Source organism: Triturus cristatus, chromosome 6, assembly GCF_964204655.1.
Source record: "Triturus cristatus chromosome 6, aTriCri1.1, whole genome shotgun sequence".
Lineage (NCBI taxonomy): Eukaryota > Metazoa > Chordata > Amphibia > Caudata > Salamandridae > Triturus > Triturus cristatus.
The window spans coordinates 143440590-143446397 of NC_140589.1; the positions used below are offsets into that span (position 1 = coordinate 143440590).

The window sequence follows — 5808 nt, forward strand, 5'->3', positions numbered from 1 at the left end:
AGTCCTCATAGCTGCCAAGGTTTCAGATTGCTGTATGTGACATGTTCATAATTTCAGTGTAATTATGAGTGACATTTCAACGAGTGACACTTTCTTGCGAGCAAAATCAAGCAGTGAAGACGAGAGAAACATATAAATATCAGAAATCGCAGTGTGTCTATTAAGCTGCCGCGTACTAGACCGTGGTGTGAGACTGCGAGCACGCACAATAATGGCCACCCAGTGCACACAGTCCGTGAATAAAGTGGACAATGTGCATGATTGTTTTTTTTTACAGGTAACATTATCTTTATTGATTGGAAAGGAGAATAGGAGACAGTCTGAAGCTCGTGTAAAAGTAGGAAGTCAGTCTGTGCCTGATGGTTGCGATCTGTTGTTCACCGTTTGCTCCGCTCCTAAGAGTCAGTGTGGTAACTGCGATGGCCGTCTCCGATCAACTGCGTTTCCTCCTTTTCATTTAACAGCTGAGGTAAAATTGGTCTGTTTCCATCTCTTTCCATGCCTGTCTTCCTGATCTGCTCCTCCAGGTTCTCAGGAGACCCTTAGTATTCATAGTCTTTGCCACCTGGTGACTTGGGTTTCCACTTTCCACAGCAGCAGTTGCAGCAGCAGCACAAACAGCAGCAGAAATAGCAACCTGTCAGCAGGCCACTAAGTGCAAATAGGCCCTTTGCCCACCAGCTGGAGAGCATGAAGGAGATGTTAACATGTTCTTCTCCGAATTGCTCTGCCACATAGAGCCCAAGTGAGCCGTACCTGTAAATATTCCTCCTTGCCACATCAACCAGTATTGCACGGGCACTGTGGATCTCTTTGAATTTCTCAGAAGACTCTGGATTGTCCAGGTTCCTATATGGGTGATGTTTTAGTGCAAGTTTCCTGAAGGATTTCTTGATTTCCTTGTGCATTGCCCCCTTCTGCAGGTTCAGTATCTGGTACAGCGGTTCTCCTGATGTGGACAGAGACCTATGTCATTGATCAGCCATGTTCTCAGTGCATTACAGAGACTTCTTGGCAACTCTGAACCGTATCACAATGTATAGATTCCATATGAAGCCTGTAGCAGAAACACAGGTTTTAAATATCGTTTTTTCACAGCTTTGTTATCACTCTAGTGATAGTTCGACCCTCAAAGTCGGTGATCAGGATGATAGTTGTCAGCTACCTCTCCTAGACCCTAGAGACCCAAGGTAGGTAGGTGACTGTGGGTGTCACTCCTGCGCCATCGACTACCATCTCCCCAGCCAGCCAATGTCTGCAGAGCTCTGCTGATTGCAAAACATGGGCTGCACTGCAGAGCAGACCCCGCAATGAAGGTGCCCAGGGGGAGCTTAAGGCGCAAGCCTGTCTCACCCTGTGCTGCTTTGTGAATGGTCTGGAGCGGGCCAGGACAGGTTAGATTTTAGGGACGGGTGCTGGGGTTTTAGGGAAAATATGTAGGCAAGGGGGAGGTGAAGGGTCAGCCTCTCGACTCTTTCACCTTTTGGCATAAGCGAGGTTGATTCGTTAGAGAGAGCTATTCAGGGGCATGATGCCGGAAAGCAAGGCAATATGAGGGGCCCTGTGCAATTTATATGTTATGTTATGTTATGTTTCGGGGTATTTGTAGAGCGCGCGGCTACTCCAGGGAGTGCCCCAGTGCTGTCTTGACCCCAAGGCAGAGAGGTAAGAAACATAACAGCATGACGTCTCTTCTACTGTTGGAAGAGCCAGGTTTATAGGATTCGCCTAAAGTTAAGGAGATCCTGTTCCTGTTTAAGGGAAAGTGGCAGACTGTTCCATAGCTTCGCGGCTGCCACCTGAAAGGAGCGTCCCCCCTTACGTGATGCGCAGGCTGAATTTTATTCCTGATGTAGGGGGTCTGATGTTATGAAGTGCCTTGAAAGTCAGCACCAGAGCTTTAAAACTTACCCTTTTTTCACTAAAAGCCAGTGCAGGGACTTTAAGTGAGGGGTCATGTGTGGCCTGGGTCCGACCATAAGGACGGCCCTTGGAGCCGCATTTTGAATCACCTGAAGGCGGCTAAGTAAATAGTCCGGAAGGCCCAAGTACAGCACGTTGACATAGTCCAGCCTTGACGTAATCAAGGCTTGAACTACAGTTTTCCGATGTGAGATAGGGAGCAAGGGGAGGAAATTCCTCATCATTTTTAATAACCCAAAACAAGTGCCGGCCACAGATTGGACCTGGGACTTCATGGACTTGTCAGAGTCCAGTTTCACCCCTAGATTTTTTACAGTGGTGACTGGGCTTACTGGGGGGGGGGGACAAATTCTGTGGCCACCATTCGTCGCCTGGAGTATGTCCAAAGAAAACGATTTCAGACTTGTCTGAATTGCATAGCAGTTGATTTTGCCTGAACCAGGCAAACACCTTAGCCAAGCATGCGTTGATATCTTTTCTTTCTAGTGCTTTGTCCTTCTCACAGGTAAACAACAACTGAGTGTCGTCGGCGTGAGATATAATTTTTGCCCCATGTTGTTCTCCTAGGGGTTCAAGGGGGACCATATATATATTGAACAGGGTTGAGGTTAGAACAGAACCCTGTGGCACTCCTACACTCAGCGGAGGAATGAGGGCCGAAAAGGGGGTGACCAGACTGTTTGCTGGCGGCTTTCCAAGAAGGAGGAGAACCACCTAAGCACCGTGCCCCCAATACCACATTCCTGCAGTCTGCACAGAAGTAAATCGTGGGGCACGGTATCGAAAGCCGCCGAGAGATCCAGTAGTATCAGCACTGCCTTTCCTCCTCTATCAAGGGTGGTCTTAATCGTCTCTGAGAGTTCCAGCAGGGCTGACTCCGTACTAAAATTAGCTCTAAACCCTGACTGGCTCGGGTGTAGAACATGGGTTGCCTCGACAAAATCATTGTTGGCGACATTCACATACTTCTCCAATACCTTGGAGACGTAAGGCAGCAACGATATCGGTCTGTAATTGCTGGCTACCAAGGGATCAGCTGAGGGTTTTTTTAAGAGCGGGAGGATTTTTCCATGCTTCCAGTTTTCCGGCATCACTCCCTCAGACAGGGATAGATTCAAGACCTGGTTGATGGCTGGATTCATTACCTCGGCAATAGATGCCAGGGTTTTAGCAGGACAAGGGTCCGAGGGAGATCCAGATTTCAAAGTCTTCATAATTTTGAGTGAAGTGGCCATAGGAATAGGTGGAAACTCCAAAAGGGTTTCCTCCGAAGTTGGGCGCACAGGGGAGGGCATGTCAATATTGCTCTTGCTGTCAAGGGGCAAAACCCCGAACGAATCTGAATAGTTTTGATTTTTTAATGAAAATATTGCGCAATATGATTCGTCCATTCAGAGGTAGGGGTGAAGGGGCTGTTTGTTGAATTTGGGGAAGAAAAGTCCTTGACAATCTTGAACAATTCCAGCCCCACTGTATAGGAGAATTTATTCAGAGGATCAAAGTTTCTTCTCCATAGACATTCTAGACATTTACACACGCTTTTGCTTTTCCTTAGTGACTCAGTAAACCATGGGGCCGAGGCTCTACCGTGTTTGGCAACTCGGGTTTTGGGCAGGGCTAGTTGCATAGTCCACTCCTGGAGCCAGCCTAACAGTGAGAGCGCGTCATGCTCTAAAATGTCGTTGACGGGTATAGGATGTTGGCTAAGTATGGCAGCTAAAGCCTCCGGTGGTATCTGGTCGAAAGGTCTAAAGCTTCTGGTCCGCTGCTTACAGTAGGACTGAGACCTTCCCAGAACCTTGTCTAACCTAAAGGTAAGCAGAAAGAGGTTGGACCAGATAATGGGAGAAGGAACAACTGGTTCTAACCTAGTTGTTGAAAAGATTTGGTCCAAGATATGACCCTTTTCATGTGTAGGGAGCGAAAGATAGGGAGTCAGGTTAAGGATACTCAGGGATTCGCATAACTTTATGGACTCTGGGTCGGTTGCTTGGTCTAGATGTATGTTAAGATCCCCAAGAATCCGGCACTGACTATACTTGGAGGCAATAGGCGAGATAACATGGCCAAGAGACTCCAGGAACCTTCCTGCCGGCCCTGGTGGTCAGTATATTACCGCACCAGCAATAGACTGGTGAGCAGAAACCGTCAGATGGAAACCGAGGCCCTCCGCCCCCTCTAACTCTGCCATAGGTAATGGTAGGCAGGAGAGGGAGTTCTTATATATAATCGCCACACCCCCGCCCCTACCGCCGGGTCTGTCCTTCCTAATTATCATGTACCCCAGGGGGAGGGCAGTAGCGATGGTCGGGTTGGAGCCCTCATTGAGCCATGTCTCCATAACGAACATATCAGGCATTCGTGCGGCGCCTTTAGCTGTGGTTACTAGGTCCATGTGGAGACGGCTTAGTTCCCGTGGCCGCCGGACACACTCACTCCAGGATGGCCTCGAGGAATGTGCAGCAAGTTGACGGGACAGGCCGGCTGGGGCCTGCAAAGCCAGCCACAGCACCAGAGGGCGCGCATAAGGATTCTGGAATGTGGGAGGGGTCGCGTGGGACATATGGACAATGTGCATGATGTTGATGTGGGCAATTTAATTAAATGTAGATCATGTGTGGTGATGGGCCTGTAGATCATGTGTGGGGATGGGCCTGGGGCATCACTATCCCTTCACACTACACATACTGAGCTGCAGCAGGTTTAATTTTCCTGCCAGACTTGACTCGTATTAGTCTGTTTTTAGCCATAGCATCAGTGCCCAGATAATAAAATATTTTCCGGACACTTATAGCTATTTTTAAAACACCACTTACCCCACTCTACTCACCACACGTCTGCCACACTGCCTCATCATATAGGGCCTACCGGTTTAACAACATAGAAGATCTCCGGCAAAGAGCCCCACTGCGGGACCCGTCGGGCACTGCAGTGCTGGCCCGACGAGGAGCTGTCCTATGATGAAGCATGACACCCCTTGGAGTGTGTGAGGGCCCTTGCTCCTATTGGAGCTCTCCCCTTCCCTACTAGTGTTCCTTCTCCGACTTGCTGTCCTCCCTCCCCTTGATCTCCCGTTGCCTCCCTGACCCCCCGTAGGAACTGCATACCAGATGTTTGAACCTGCATCAGTAGAAGTGTCAGTGAGGCTGAGTACATTTTGGAAACAGACTGTACTCCTCCGGCAACTGAATGATTTTTAACCTTGCTGAGGGCGCTTACGAAGTAAGGCACACCCACTTCATTTTGAACCGCGGGCGGCCAGCGAGAGCTGCTGCCATTCTGTACAGAGGCCGACCAGGGTCGCCTCTGTGAATGGTGGCTGGCCGGCGCCGCTGAGGTTCGCTCGGCTCAGCTACCAGCTACATTTCTGAGCTGTAAACGATTAACCATCACAATACCGGCCGCCACAGTAGCCTTGTGTTTCAGCCGCTGCAATAGACCGCAGCCCTGCATGGGCCCGGCTGTTTCGGTGTCGCAGGATTCATCATTACGGCAGCGAGCTGACCTCATGATTGCAGGAGGCAGCAAAACAAAACTGATTTCAACTGCTGTGCCACCCACTCACCTATAACTGTGACAAACTCACACCACTAACTTGTATGCCCTACCGTGCGGTGATTCATAGTGTTACAATGTTGCACTTGAGCCCAGCCAGTCCCCAAGCCTGCAGAGCAGCCTGTACCATGCGCTGCCTGCCACTGGCACTCCAGCTTTTATCATGTTTTAGTACTAATCAGCCAGCGCTCTCAGGACACTTGAAAGCTGAGCTGAGGCGCTATATATGTGTGACAAATTGACAATCCATTTCAGTGCGGTGATACGGACCACCACACTGAAATACGTTAGTCTAATGCCCGATGTGTGGTACTTGGCTGGGTTGAGTCC

At 49.5% G+C, this 5808-nt stretch overlaps 1 pseudogene; it reads right to left on the bottom strand.

The window, feature by feature from the left end:
- Window positions 1–395: 395 nt before the first annotated feature.
- Window positions 396–986, bottom strand: LOC146816519 (dnaJ homolog subfamily C member 5 pseudogene; annotated as a pseudogene).
- Between the last annotated feature and the right edge of the window lie 4822 nt (window positions 987–5808).